Consider the following 16,133-nt stretch of genomic DNA (forward strand, 5'->3'; position numbering starts at 1 on the left):
CTGAATTCTATAAGACATTTAGAGAAGAACTATTGCCACTACTCTTTAAACTCTTCAATGAAATTGAAAGGGAAGCAATACTCCCAAATTCATTCTTGGAAGAAAGCATCACCTTGATCCCCAAAGCAGAGAAAGAACCAACTGAAAAAGAGAACTATAGGCCAAACTCATTAATGAACATAGATGCAAAAATTCTTAATAAGATACTGTCAAGTAGAATGTAGAAGGTCGTCAAGAAGATCATACACCCTGACCAAGTGAATTCCATCCCAGGGATGCAGGAATGGTTCAACACACCCAAATCAATAAATCTAATACACTATACCCATAGAGCCAAGGACTAAAACCATATGATCATCTCAATAGACTTGATAAAATCCAACATGCATTTATGATAAAAACCCTACAAAAAATTAGAATAGACCGTGTCTACTTCAATCTGATAAAAGCCATCTATGAAAAACCAACAGCCAATATCATACTAAATTTTCAAATCTGAAATCCTTCACACTAAGGTCAGGAACAAGACAGGGATGTCCACTATCATGACTTCTGTACAATATAGTTTTGGAAACATTAGCCACGGCAATTAGACAAGACAAAGAAATAAAGATAGGAAAAGAAGTTAAATTGTCATTATCTGCAGATGACATGATACTCTATATAGAAGACCCCAAGAGCTCCACCAAAAGACTTCTAGACCTAATAACCAAATTCAATAAAGTAGCTGGATACAAGGTCAAAACACAAAAATCAATAGCTTTCCTGTACACAAACAACAGACTAAGAAATAGGGCAAACAATTCCTTTCACAATAGCATCCAAAAAAATGAAATTCCTAGGAATCAACCTAATGAAAGAAATCAAAGACCTGTAGTCTGAAAACTATAGCACTCTGAAAAATGAGATCGAAGAGGATATCAGAAAATGGAAAGACATCCCTTTCTCCTGGGTAGGAAGAACCAATATAGTGAAAACGGCCATACTTCCAAAATTGCTGTATAGGTTAAATGCAATCCCATTTGGAATTCCAACAGTTAACACACCTTGAGAAAACAATCCAAAAATTCATTTGGAACAAGAAGAGACCTAGAATAGCAAAAGCAATTCCAGGCAACAAAGACAAGGCAGGGGGTATCACAATCCCAATGTGAAACTATACTACAAAGCTACTTTGATAAAAACAGCATGATACTGGCAAAGAAACAGACCCGGGAATCAGTGGATCTGATTAGAAGATGCAGAAACAACTCCAGACACACTCAGCCACCTCATCTTCAACAAAGGAGCCAAACACCCTCACTGGAGGTAAGATAGCCTCTTTGATAAATGATGCTGGAAAAACTGAGTTTCATCTTGCCAAAGATTAAAACTAGACCTATTTCTCTCACCATGAAGTAAACTAAAATAGAAATGGATTAAAGATCTAATATTAAAACAGAAACACTAAACCAGCTGGAAGATAGGTTAGGTAGAACTCCTGAAGACACTGGTGTAAGAAAAGATTTCATGAACCTCAGTCACATGTGAACTAACTAGCACAATCAACAAATGGGATCTCTTCTCATTAAAAAGCTTCTGTACTGCAAGAGAAACCACCAACAGGGGAAGGAAGAGATGACGTACAATGTGGGAAAACATTTTTGCCACCTGTTCTTCAGACCTCCCAAAGACCCAACCCCAAAATAGGCAGGTAAAATGAACAGACATTTCTCAAAGAAGTAGAAATAGCAAATAAACATGAAAAAATGTTCAACATCACTGTTGTTCTCAAATGTTCATTTGAGAGATGCAAATGAAAACAACACTGAGATTCCACCTCACCCCAGAAAGAGTGGCTGCTATCATGAAATCAACCAATAACAAATGCTGATGGGGCTGTGGGGAAAAAGGAACCCTTCTCCACTATTGTCGGGAGTGTAGACTGGTGCAACCACTGTGGTAATCAGTATGGAGATACCTCAAAAAACTAGGATTAGAGGTCCCATTTGACCTAGATATTCCCCTGCTGGGTTATCTTCCCAAAAGAATTAAAAGTATCATAACACAGTGATATATGTGCACCCATGTTCATAAAGGCACAGTTTGTAATAACTAAAACTTGGAAACAGCGCAAATGCTCATCAACTGAAGACTGGATAAAGAAAATGTAGCATTTTTTTTTTAATGGAGTGCTAGTCAGCCATATAGAATGAGAAACTAGAGACATTTATAGCCAAATGGATGCACATTGAGGCCATACTCTTTAAGTATTTATTTTAAGTGAAATAAATAGGACACACATAGTTTCTCTGGTGTGAGAAACTGAAATTGTAAATGAGGATCATAAGGTATAACAGATAATGTGAAATAGGAAGAAAAGGGGCAAAGAGGAAGGGGAAGTGGGAGGGGTAGGGGAAACAAAATGAGGGAAAGGAATAAATATGAGAAAAGGAAAAAATGGAAACAAAGTCTTTGTAAATAGGGAGGGGTGGAAGGGTTGGCTGGAGGGCAGGGGAAGGGGAAAAAATTAAGAACGAAGATATATTATGTAAAGGTACAAATTACCAATAATGAATCTCAGCATATTGCATACCTAAAATGTACCAATAAAATTAATGAAGGAAAAAAAAACCCAGTGGTGTTAAACCTTTGGCACACTTGTTACTTGTTTTTCTTTTAAGACAAAAGATGTTAATGTATGAGTTGTCTTCCCTTAATTAAAACCTCAGTATTCAAGTTTCATTGCAGTGTCGGAACTATGCAATAAATAAGTGTGTTTGGGATTACAGTTTGGGGACTTGTCTCTAAAACGTTCACCAACACTGAAATAAACTATAACATGGCCAGATCTTTCTCATGGAGTGACCAACCCCTCATAAAAAGTAGTAAGTAATTAGTAAATCTGTATAAAACTCAATTTATACTTTTTTCATTATACTTTTTAAAAAGCTATTACTACAGCAGCCTTTATTCCTTGGTTTTAAATATTATTTTCATCTTGTATTTAAAAGACCATGGAAATATTTTTTTAAATTAAAACATTTCTATTCATTATCTGTAGGGTACAATTGCTTTAATCCTAATTTAATATCTCATGCTAGGCCAGTTAAAAGCAATTAGAATATCTAGACCAAACAAGGGTCCACTAGATTCTGAATGATCTGCCATCAAATTCCAAAAAGTCTCTAAATTATAGATGGGAAGAGAGACCCAGAGAAAGCTTTTCTTTTCCCTGTATCTCATTCTGATCTACTTCTTTTGTTCTGGCAAAACCTAACAAATAGAACAGTCAGCTGGTCTTCCTCAGTGGCTGAGTTCTTACTGACAGCATCAGAAATAAGAAAACAAAAACAATGTGGCAGTACAATATGAACTATACCTGGGCAAATATTTTTCATATAAAATGTAAATCTTTATTGTAGTTGCTTCACCCCCCCCCAATAGTAAGTGAATGACAAAGTTTGATTAGTTTATTTCAAAGTGACCCAAAGTTTCCTTCTTTGTAGAAAGTATTCTTTCTTGCAACTGATTTTGTTATACAATATATACATTAAATAAAAAATGAAAGTAAAACAGTAATTTACCATTAAGTAGCTTAGCAAAGCAATTGAGATGAGGCCAATTAAGCCCGTTTCAAAAAGTGTTTTGTTCAAGAACAAAAGTCATTGAGATGCAGTGTTATAATCATACTACACACGGTTATATTAGGTGTTTGGTTAGCTCCTGAAATTTCAGCCAAAAAACGTATCCACTCAGAGGTGGGGATGCAATAAAATGCTTTGCCATACTGAATATATATCATTTCCAGATCGAAAAAGCATATAACTTTAAAAATAATTTTAAAAGCAACTTCATCTTTTTACCAGCACCCTCATACAGAAAACATTCCTGACCATTGTTTCAAAGGAATGAATTTACTTGGTGATAAGGCTAAATATGACTCTTAATTCATGAATATCATTCTGCCATATTTTTCATGTTAGCACTGTTCCAACTTTAGTTTTCTTTTCATTTCTATTTCTTTCATGATTGAACTAATTATGATTGATATCATTCAATAAATTTTAACAATTATGCAAAAGGTAAACTTTTTGCTTTATATATTTTCATAATTTTCTCTTCACATATATGTGTATATATCACTAGGAAAATTATAGGCAGATATCTCTATGTTTTAATGTGCTAAGATATTTAAAAGTTTATTGAAAAGACTCCTAGATGAAGTCATTTGTAAACTATCATTTCAAAACTGTTATTTGTAAACTGCCATTTGCCATTGCTAGTTCCTGTATTTTCTTTAAAGAGACATACTCCTTTCCTGCAATCTAACCCCCATAGTAGTTTACATGCATTGTGTTAGTTAATGCATACTACTGAAATAATAAATTACTACTGTAATTCCAGGAATTACACATTGTTACTTCAAGATGTTTTGCAAATGTTAAAGAAATGTTATTAGTAAATATTAACATGTCAGTCATTTGAGATGTGGTATTTCTTTAAAATTTAGAATGCCAAGTAAGAAGGGATGTAACCTACCAAAGGACAACTCACAAAAAAGCAGCCACTGTGATATAGCAAAGCAAATATGGTATCTTGAGTCTCTCTTTCTGGCATTTGAGACTGTGGTGTGAATTTTCCAGAGGGCCATAAAGAAACATCTGTCTCTGAGCCGAAATGGTGGGGGGTGGGGTGGTGAGAGGACAGACCAAAGAACAATCAGACAAGTCCAGCTTGGCAAGCAAATGACTTTATTAGAGCTTCCTTACACAACAGTGGATGACTTGTAGGCCGCAGCACGACCAGAGTTGCCAACCCCTCTGTGCTAGGCCTCTGGTTTTATAGGGCACTAATTAGAACAGTAACAACAGGATCAAAAGCAAGAAGGGTCCTTGGGAAAAGCTGTTCATACCCTGCTCTTAGACCACCCTTATCAGGAAAGATCACTGGTCTCAGTAATCACTTTCCAGCTGCAATGACAGATGAGCCCATTATGCTGCAGTCTGGCACACAGCCTCAGCACCAGGCAGGAGCCCTCTGGACAGCTAAGCAGGAGCCCACTTCCAGATGGAACTACTGTGGCCAAGGCTCAGAAGATAATTCTACTCTACAGGGATGTACTGTGGTATGCTGTGGACTCCCACGGATGTCGTGGGATCCAGTGCACATGGGTGGGATAATGGAAGCCTCATCCTTGTGGCTTTGCTGTTTGTAGGCCTCAGGGTCACTCTCTTGTGCTGGCTGTACATGTTGCCTATGGCATCCCTTGGCAGGTATTCCATGTCCCTGGCATCTCTTGATTCCTGGGGTCTCCATTGCTGCTTCAGCTTCACTCAAAGCTTTGTGTATCACCCTGTCAGAGGCTGTGTGCCGGGACTCTCGTCTTGGCACATGCTGTCTTCCCAGGGTTTCCTTTGAAGTCCTCAAAATCTCCATGAATGGACCCCTTAACTCCTGCCTTCTGCATGCCTGCAAGAGTAGCACTGTGTTCTTGACACCAAAGTCTGCCACTGATACAAGCTGTACTTGGGCTGGAACCATGGCCAAAGGGGCCTCTCAGTGCCTCCCCTGCTGTTGTTACTGGACAAGCAGAGGGTTCCAGGGCTCTCTTCTCAAATAAAAGAAAGTCTTTAAGTACCCGAGTTCGATCCCCGGTACCAAAAAAAAAAAAAAAAAGTCAGTCTTTGAAGCAAATTTGTAATTTTATTCCTTTAACTCTGCAATGGGTGGGATCTTGATGCTAGTCAGTTCTAGTAGACTAGTCTTGTCCTTTAGTCCAGTTTCCAATAGGATCCTCACTTCCATCTGAAACCATACTTATGTAACCTTTTCTCATTCCTGTCAGCATCCTAGCTTTCTGATTCCTCATCAGAATTACCCAATAAACTCCACTTAGAACATTCTATGCTTTCTCTGGCCTACTTCTCCTGGATGTCCTCAAGGCACCTTTCCTACTGTCCTGGCTTAAAGCACTAGGCTTGTTAGTGCACTCTCCCTGGCTGAAACCTTAAGTGTGCTCCTTTTTTGGCCAAGTTGCAAATTTTTAAAAATCTTTGTATTCTGATCCTTTTGCTCCTGATTCTCACTGTAAATTTGGCTAAAGTCAGCCAGAAATACTCATGCCACTGCCTGATTTTCTCTCTTGAAACTTCTTCCCCCATGTAAACTAATCCATCACCTCAAGTTTAACCTCTCAAATTGTAAGAAATTCTCTCAAATTCTCAGAATTCTGTGCCACAGTTTGATAAAGTCCCCTAGTCCACTTTCCAACAGAATCCTCACTTCCAATGGAAACACTGTCAGCAGAACCTTTACTGTCCATATTTCTACTAACATTCTAGTCTTCTGAGCCCTCTCCAGAATGTACTTTAATGCTTATAGCAATCTAAGCTTTCTCTAGCCTGCTTCTCCAAACCTTTCCAGTCTCTTCCTACAAACCAGTTCTAAAGGCCTTTTCACATCATCAGGTAGTCACAGCAATGCTACTACCCCACACTTCTTGGTACCAATTTCCTGTGTGAACTTTCTGTTACTGTGATAGATGCCTAAGATAACCAGCTTTATAAAGAGAAAAAGGTTGATTTTGACTCATAGCTTTGGAAGTTTCAGTTCATGATTTGTTGACCCCATTGCTTTGCAACCCGTCGTAAGGCAGCACATTAATGACAGCAGCATGTGGCAAAACCACCTCATGGCCAGGATGCAAAAGAGAGGAAGAGGAAGGGTTATAGACCCAGTATTCCTATCAAGAGCATGCCCCAGTGACTGGAAGACTCTCCACCACCCTCTAAGAGCACCACAAGCTGACCAATCATTTAACATATGAGCCTGTGGCATTTTTAAGTGATAATATGACATTAGAACATATATTTGAAACTATTTTGAAACCATTCTGTAAGAGATAGATAATTTTTGTTTGATTTATTTGTTCCACTTGCTCTCTTATTCCCTACTGAAAGTTCTTCTTTGTTTTTCTGTTCAGTTGTGACTTCAAGAATATCAACAGGTAGTTGGTTCACTCCTTCAAAACTTGATTTCCTGGGCCAGGGATGTAGCTCAGCAGCACTGTGCCTGCCTCAGAAGCACAAGGTCCTGAGTTCGATCCCTGGTACCAAAAAAGAAAAAAGAAACAGAAAAAAAAAAATCCCCTGATTTCCTTAGCTCTTGTCCTGGTAGTGTGGCGTGTGAATGGCTGTTCAACTTGGTGTGTCTGTGGGGAATGGGTGCTGGAGAATCTTACCCAGACAACATGTTGCTCCACTCCTTAGTCTGGTTTCTTTTATTTGGCATAATTGATTCATTCTATTTATTCATTTCTATTGTTGCATGTATCAACAGATACTTTCTTTTCATTACTGTGTAGTTCATTTTATTCATATACAAATTTGCTATCCACTTCTCAGTTGAGTCATTTGAGTTGTTTACAATTTGAATAATTATCAGTAAAGACCCTATAAGTATTTGGGTACATTTATTTGTGTGACTATAAATTTCTCATTTTACTCAGGTAAATAATACACAGAATTGATATTGTTGTTATATGGTAATTTTAAAATTTTTTTATTTTATTCATGTTAACACTGTGCATACTCTAGCATATCAAAAGTAAGCATTTAACAATGATACAAGACGTTTCACTAAACTACCAATTTCATTCATTTTTATGAGTGTTTTTTACTGGTATTTTTATATTCTAGGATGTAGACTGGTATCCATATGGTACTTAGTGGTCCTGTCTCTTCAGCCTTTAACCTATGATAGGTTCTCAGTCTTTCTTGCTAAGTTTTTCTATCATGAAGGTAATATTTTTACCTTTGTAATTAATGAATTTTTTATAATTTACTATCTAAAGATATTTTGAGATATGCAAATATTTTCTGTTCCTTCACATTAATTTTAGCATTCTCAAGTAGATCTTCTTAGCCAGTGGTGGATTATTATTGTTACTGAAGTACATTATTACTATTGTTAATGGTTATTTTCCTTATTTATTGACAGAAATTTTTTTCATAAGGAAGAACCATTTCCCTCAATTACTTATTTATTTCTATTAATATCTATTGATATTTATTTCCTGTCATCAGTTTTAATTGAAAAAGTTTATTTTGTTTTTTATTCTAAGATTTTGTTGGTCAGTGGCAGCTCTTTCATTTCAGGATCTTCGCTCTTCAGTTTTTCTTACCACGTTGTCACCCTTTTAAAATCATTTCTTTATTTTTTAGCACTATGTGATGCTCCACACTCATCTTTTTTTTCTAATTTTGGGCCACAATTTAAAAATTTTCCCTTAATACTTTTAAAATTTAGCGTCATCAAGTAACAGGTCAGTCTCATGGAATAATTAGGTTCTTTGTAAGGGTTTAAACCATTTTAGGAGACAACTTTTACTGAATAACATGGTCCAGGATACAGATATCCAAGAATTCAATCTAGACACTTACAACAAAATCAAAATAGCATATACCATTTCTTTAGCTCCCTTGATGAATGTACTCTTCTTTTCCCACAGAATTTCTCAATAAAAGATGTTATGAGCATTGTTCTTTCCAAAAATCCTGTTTACCAGCTGATTCTTGGTTTAGTATAAGGAATTGCTTATTTAAGAGGCAAGTTAATAATTAGCCAACTCTTCTGAGCCATCAACAAATTAAACTTGTTTACTCTATACCGAACAGCTTTGATTTAACCAACACTTCCTATTTGTACAAGATAAATTCCCTGTTTAAAACTCCTTACAAATTTCCATGACTTGGAGAAACTGGGGAAGAGATCTTGATCATTTGCTTTGTAGTAGGGGATTCTGATTCTTGCTTTTGAAGCCATGGAGTAGAAAAACAACAGCTGTTCTTTTTTGTTCTAATGAAAACACTTGCTGGCCAAGACTGGAAAATTCTGGTCGGTCGTGAAATTATACTACAATATTTTCCAATCATTCTACAGTATTTTCAATACATGCAGGTGTATATTATTGTCTTTTCCCTGAGACTAGGTTCACAGTTTCTCAATCTGTAGGAGTGAAAAGGAAACAACATTTATGTCTACCAGCACCTGGTAAAATGGACAACATCTGTGATTTTGATCTCACTTTTTACCTTTCCCTCATCCAAATGCACTAGAGGGACATGATCCCTTTTTTTTTTAATCCCCGCGCCTCCATGCTGGGGGACGATACCCAGGGTGTTCTACATGCTACACAAGTGCTCTACCACTAAGCTAAATCTCCAGCCCTTTTCTTTTTATTCATATCTGCTTGGACGTTCTCATATTGCATCAATCTCAGTATTTCCGTTATTCCTAAAAAGAAATAGCCTTTCCAAGATATGTCTTAAAATAAACCCTTCAGGTGGGTTTGCTGTGATACAGAGAAGAAAGGCTGAACAAGTACCTTTCATTTATATAGGCATCAGGGGAAATGAGCAGAATTTCCAGCAACCCCAAAGCTGCCTTTTCTGTCTGGACATGATTTACTTACATCATTCCTATCAGCTCTCCAGTTGATTCTAAGGTCTGGGCTTTAGGGGGACCTGACACCAGGTCCTGATGTTCTGGTCCAGGTCTTGGCCTCCAGTCTTATGAGGGGCTGTTGAAATATTGATTCATCAGCTGTTTGTGACAGATTCCAAACTCGCCCAGGCTTGAAGAGACAGTTCACTTGTTCAACAGCCATCACAGAAGGTTCCTCAACAGTTCTTGTTTTTCTTTGTCAGGCTGCCATCTTCCTGGCACAGCTGATACACCTGTGGCTTTTCACAGAGCAGCAACTGATACTGTTCATGTTTAGAGCGAGACTGTAGCCTGTGGTTTTCTTCCAGGAGCTTTGTGTTTCCCATTTGCCTTGGGTTCTGGCCTCAGGGAACCTTTCCTGGCTTGCTGCTGATTGTTTTGTAACCTTCTTTCTTTTTCCTGTTTAGTTCTAACTCAAGCTGGTTTTGCTGCCTAGTTTGTTCTTCCACTTTCAGCAGCAGACTGCTGATCTTGTCCTTGGAGTCCTATTAGAAGAACCAGTTGTCCACTGTAGCAGACTGGTGGGCTCACTCTGCCTGACAGTCTTTGCTCCAGTTGTTTAATGGCAATGGCCATCTGATTAGTGTTCTTTTTTCAAGTGAGTGGTTAGTTCACCTTTCTGTTCTACTCCTAAGTCTGAACTCTGTGGCTTAAAGGCAAGTCCATGTTTGAGGGCCCTGAGATCATCTAGATGCTGCATCAGAGACACCAGGGCCTCCTGCTTCTCACAGACAGCCTTCTCCATCCAGCATCTTCTTAGCCAATTCTATCTCTGTCTTGTAGTAACTGACCATAGGTGGCAAAGCAGATGAAAAAGATACTAGGAGAGGAGACTTAGTTCAGTCACTGAGAGGCCCAGAGGGCTATTCCTTACCAGAGAGCACCCCACCATCAGGGAGACTCTCAGGAGAAAAAGCCCTGAAGCCATGAACTGTCTGGTTTTTAAAACATGAGTGTAAAAAAAAAAAAAAAGAAAAGCAGGTGAAAAACAGTTTGGGCAAGAAGCCATCTCAAGGCTAAGCAGTTTTTCTTGGGGAAGGGGGAAGGCCAATAATGGCCAGATACAACATACTTCACTGAACTTCTTGTTGCTTAACCATTTGATCCTCAAACAGCCTGTGTGCTTTTGCCCCGTAGTTTAACCATTCATTCCTCACAAAGCCTGTGCTTTTTGCCCCAGTTTAATTATTTGTGCACGTTTGTCCTGGAGTTAATCATTCATTCCTCATAAAAGCTATGCAGTTTTGTCCTGCAGCTTAACCATTCACTCCTAGCCAAGTGTCTCACGGTGTCTCTTGCTGATCTGGATCTCCAGTTCTTTTTCAACATCCAATCACGATTGTGTCTCCTCCTTCAAATGCTTTATTGGTTCAGTTACCACTTGCTCTTCCAGTTCTGTCTTGCTTAGGAACCTTCCAATTAGATTCCATTTCTTCTTGCAAGGTAATAATCCTGTAGTTTTTGAGTGCAAGCTCCTCTGTCAGTTTAGTGTTGGGCTTTTCTAATGCATTTACTTTTGCCTGAAGGTTATTTACAACAGCAGTCAGATGTCTATTGAGTTCTACATAATTCTGGTCCAGAATTGCAGTAATCTGACCATCCCTTTTAACTATTGTTAACTGATGTTCCCATCCTTAAAGTAAATGGAAAAGTCTCTATTTCCAACCTGAGAATCCAAATCTCCTTTCTACAGAAATTAGCATCAATGACATTCATACATTCACAGAATTCACTGAGCTCCTTTTTATTGATCAAAGCTTTCAGATATTCTTAAAGTTTTTGTTTTTTTTTTTTGGTACCAGGGATCCAACTAGGGTCTTTGCGCTTGCGAGGCAAGCAGCGGCTGAAAGTTTTTGTTTTTGTTGTTTTAAAAACTTTTATTAGTACATGCTTGCAATATATGCATTCTACAATCATCTTGCCGAGTTAGTACATATACATAACACAGCTTTTTTTTGGTAACAGGAATCGAACTCAGGGCCTCACGTTTGCAGGCGGGCGCTGTATCACCCAGCTACGCCCCTGGCCCAGCTTGTTTCTTTTTAAAATCTCCTTCCCTACCCTTCCCTCTAGTTCTTTCCCCCTTTTTATTCTTGTTATTATTAATCTTAGTTCATGTTTATGGCACATAACGTCCATGCTCACTGAGGTTATCAGGACCTCATATATGGCATATCTTCATTCTACCTACTTCCCTGTCCCTCCCCCTCACCCTTGAACCTCCTCCCATCTGCCAGAGATCCATCCCTTTTGCTCATTCGATCCCTCCTTTATTTCTCTTAGCTTGTACTTTGCTTTATTCAGCGAGATACCAAATGGTACTCAAGTTTGTGTGTCTGATTTATTTCACTCAACATTATATTTTCCAGGTGCATCCATTTTCCTACAAATGTCTCAAATTTGTCCTTTATAGCCAAGTAGTATTCCATTATACAGTATACAAATACCATATTTTCTTTATCCAACTGTCTGTTGATTCTTTTGAATTAACACCAAACTCTTCCTCTGCCTACTGGTGTCTTCAGCCCTGGGAGATCTTTAACACTTTCTGTTATCTCCGCAGCTTCTGGTATAGGTTTTTCTACCCATTCGAGGCCCCCAGAACGATTTTGTCCAAGAAGTTTTCTTGGCTTTCTAGCCATGTTCAGTGTCCCATCAGCAGGTAGAATTATTGGAGGGGCACATAGTCTGGAGCCCTCCCCAGGTTCAGAGCTGATTCAACTAAGCTCTTGGTACTCAGCTTGGCCATGTTCATCATGTTCCTAAGTGTGTTCACAATGAGGTAATTAGGATCTTTTGCATATGTGTCAAATCCTCCCAAGAGTGGTGCTTGCTGCTCCCCACTGCCTGTTGCCTAGGTGGCTCAGCAGCAGGAGGGAAGTGTGGAGCCTGGGGGAGGCCAGGGATGGGCAAAAGAGCTGTCGCCTCCTTACCCTGGAGCAGGAAGAAGGGGGCGGGCAGCAGCGAGCAGGGCTCCTAATGCCCGCAGGCTCAACCTCCAGGTCTGCACCCTGGCAGCTCCCTGCTGCAACTCCCAGCACAGAAGGCTGGGGCTCAGCCTTGCTGGCCTCCGGTCTTGCACCCGGGACCAGCACTAGGGGCCAGTAGGCCCAGTATGGGTTGGGGTTCACACTGTAGGGCCTGGGCTCTACTGATTATCTCTCACCCAGCCCCTGCTCCCACCCCCACTAGCAGCTCACTAGGGCCTAGGACTTTCTGTGTTTAGAATCTGTTACCTATTTACTCCTGAACCTTACCTTTACTATAAAACATTCATACAGAGGTTAATTTGTGCAATTAAGACAAAAACTTACCAAACTTCAGAATCACAAACTTAAGACTCAAACTTACCATGGTACATATAACCCTGGATGCTTCAATTTACTTGAATATTGGGATTTTTCTGATACAAAATTTGGGGGAGCTTCCTTAAATTTTCAAGTACATAACTTAAAATGGTATTTCTCAGAGTGCCCTTCTTTACTGTCAAAAGCCAAATTTTGGCAACCTCAGAGCCATTTTCTTATCTCTGATAGCATGTTTTGGCCGAGTATATTAGTTTTCATTGGATGACTTGTGTTCCTATGTTACTACAGAAAAAATTCAAGTCTCATTTTGTGTGCAAACCAAGAAAAGTTGGAAAGCCTTTAAAAATGAACAAAGAAAACTCAAAAGCCAAATGTACAGGTTTATTTTTACCCATTGTTTCAAATTGTTTATAATAAACTTCAAAAGATGGCCTTATGGGGAGGTGGCTACCATCTAAGTCAGGAAGAGCTTTGAGGTTTAAGCCAGAGTTCCTGAGCAATGCTTAAGTATAACAGTTAAACTGGATTACAAAAATTCTAAAATATTAAGTCAAAGGAGTTCTAACTCCTGTTAAAAAACCTGAGTTCAAGGAATATTAGCAAAAAAGAAAACAAAAACAAAACCCCCCACAAATTATTATCCTGCATCAAACATTTAGTTTTCTAACAATTTCACTAAGTGCCTATCATATCTGACACTCTAGTAGAGATTTGGGAAATATCAATAAATAAAGAGATTAAAAATCTTATGCTTGGGGAGGCTTACAAAAAGAAAGACAATAAATAATTAGTAAAACACATAATATGTTAGAAGTTAAGACAAAAAAATAGTAATGCCAGAGAAAAAGAAGTCAGGGGACTTCTAGGAGGAGAAAATGGGAGGCAATTTGTAATTTAAAATATTATTGAAGGTTTAGTTCTCATTGAGTAGTTTTGAAACAGGTAAGGAGTTAAGCATTCAGACACTGGGACATATATGCCCCTTAAGCAGGCAACAGCCATGCAATGATGCATTATGTTGGGATGTCAGGAAAACAAGAGGTAGATACTATAGAGTGTGGTAATTTACGGATTAAAAAAAATTAGCTGTAACAAGTATAAATGGAAAAAAATGTTCAGGATAAATGCAAAATCTAAACTGATATGGGTCAACAAGCCAAGAATTACTAAGTACAATTAGATGAAGTCATTGGAAATGACATCATAACTTGTTAGCCTCGATGATTTTTTCTTTTACAGTCTTTAGTTCTCCAGAAACTTTTTCATTTTAATAATTTTCTATATAACCTTACAAAATTTACTAATGTATCCCACCCACATATGACTTAGATGAATTTTACAAGGTTGTTTCTGACCCTAGTATTGCCAAATTTGTTTTCTTAAACTATTTGGCCTACTAATCCATAAAGTCACAGATGACATTTTCAAAAATTAAACTGTAATTTCATTTGAAGCACTTCTATGTCTCTTTTCTATGTGAGGCCTTCCCTGATTGAAAGAATGGATGATTTACCCCTCTGTGGTATATCACGTTCAGTATACTTTCGTTATGACATGATGAGATGATTATACAACATAATTTGTTAATGTCCTCTTTCTGCCTTTCAAGACTGTTTCATGTAAAAGCATGTATGTGTGTAAGGGTTGGGGGAAAAAGAAGTGTGACAGTGTATAAAGTCTTTAATGAATGTTGAATTTTATCACATGCTTTTTCATGTATCAACATGATCCTGTGGGATTTTTTAAAAAATATTTTCATAAAATATATCAGTTGACTTTCAAATACTGAAACATTCTTGCATTTTAGACTTTAATTTGTTAATATTGTATTAAGGATTCTAGTATCTCCAAGGGGTACTGATAAGTAGTTTCCTGTACTTATAACATTTCCTGGATAGGACTGATTAGGTTTACCATTCTATTTAATGGTTTGCTGCTACCAACAGTAAAAATACTTATGGCTAGAGTTTGCTCAAAGGTTTTAAGATACTAATTCAGCTTCCTTGGTAGATATAGGGCTATTCATATTATTTCTTCATAAGTTTTATGACAATTTATTTTTCAAAAAATTGGTCCCGGGCCGGGGATTTAGCTCAGTGGTGCCACCGCTTGCCTCGCAAGCGCAAGGTCCGGAATTCGATCCCCATACCAAAAAAAAAAAAAAAAAGTCCAATTCATCTTTATTGTCAACTTTATAAGAATTGTTAAAAAGTATTCACATATTTTTCTGTAAATGGAGGACCTGTGGTAATATGCCTCTTTCATTTCTGAAATTTGTCATTTGCAATCTTCCTTCTTGGTCAGTATAACTAGATGTTTATAAATTTACTGATATTTTTAAGTAATCAGCCTTTCATATCACTGATCATATTTATTGTTTTTGTGTTTTAAATTCCATTGGTTTCTGATTTTGTATTTATTATTTCTTTTATTCTTTTCTTTGGTTTTAATTTGCTCTTTCTTCAGCTTTTGCCTAAGTAAACCTTTAATGCTTTAAATTTCACCTAAGCATTGCTTTAACTGCATTCTGTAAATTTTTATATAATGCATTTTAATTTTTCATTTATTTCTAAATACTTTATAGCTTTCCTTGAGAATTTCTCTTTGGTCAGGAGATTCTTTAACAAGTATGTTTTTCTAAATTTCCAAATATTTGATAATTTTTCAGATATCTATCTGTTCTTGATATTATTTGTTATGGCCAAAGAATATACTTGGAATAATTTCAATTCTTTCAAATTTGTTAAGGTTTGTTAATGATCCAGAGTAAGATCTATAATCCTGAATGTTCCATTTTTCTTTGAACAAAATATACATTCTGCTAAATATTTTATAAATGTCAGTTAGGTCAGCTGGTTCCTAATGTTGTTCGGATATTTTACATTACTGATTTTCTGACTACTTCACTATAATGATTATTACAAAAAAAGTGTTGAATTTGTCAAGTGCAATTGTGGATTTTTCTAAGTCTCCTCTAAGCCAGTTCTATCAGCTTTTACCTTCTGAAGTTCTGTTGTAGCTGCATACATATTTAAGATTTGTTCTTTTCCTGACAAATTGATCTGCTTTTTATATGTATTAAGTGCGCACGTTTGTCCTCATCAATTTTCACAGTTCTGCCATTTTTAATATCACCCATTCAAACTTTCTTTCAATTAGCTGCTGTATAGAATATATTTTTCTACCCTTTAAGTTTATCTTTATCAGTATAAAGTGATTTTCTTTGTATACTGTCATTTTCTAACCTAACCAAATCATCTTTTAATTGGTGTGTTTAAAGCATATATTTCATACAATTATTAAAATGGTTGGATTAACGTTTTGTTTTCTCTACACCAC

General features: G+C 37.3%; 2 protein-coding genes and 1 pseudogene across 6 annotated transcripts in view; 1 reads left to right on the forward strand and 2 right to left on the reverse strand.

Moving 5' to 3' along the window:
• The window catches only part of Rundc3b (RUN domain containing 3B), a 171,363-nt gene that overhangs the window by 129,722 nt on the left and 25,508 nt on the right, over positions 1-16,133 (reverse strand). The gene's annotated exons all lie outside the window — the stretch shown is intronic.
• The window catches only part of Abcb1 (ATP binding cassette subfamily B member 1), a 222,447-nt gene that overhangs the window by 26,368 nt on the left and 179,946 nt on the right, over positions 1-16,133 (forward strand). The gene's annotated exons all lie outside the window — the stretch shown is intronic.
• LOC147829688 (protein RUFY3 pseudogene) lies at positions 9,582-12,128 on the reverse strand (annotated as a pseudogene).

This window comes from Heterocephalus glaber, unplaced genomic scaffold (genome assembly GCF_053883595.1).
Source record: "Heterocephalus glaber isolate CG9 unplaced genomic scaffold, H.glaber_assembly_v1.0 deba00000546, whole genome shotgun sequence".
In the NCBI taxonomy this organism is placed as follows: domain Eukaryota; kingdom Metazoa; phylum Chordata; class Mammalia; order Rodentia; family Bathyergidae; genus Heterocephalus; species Heterocephalus glaber.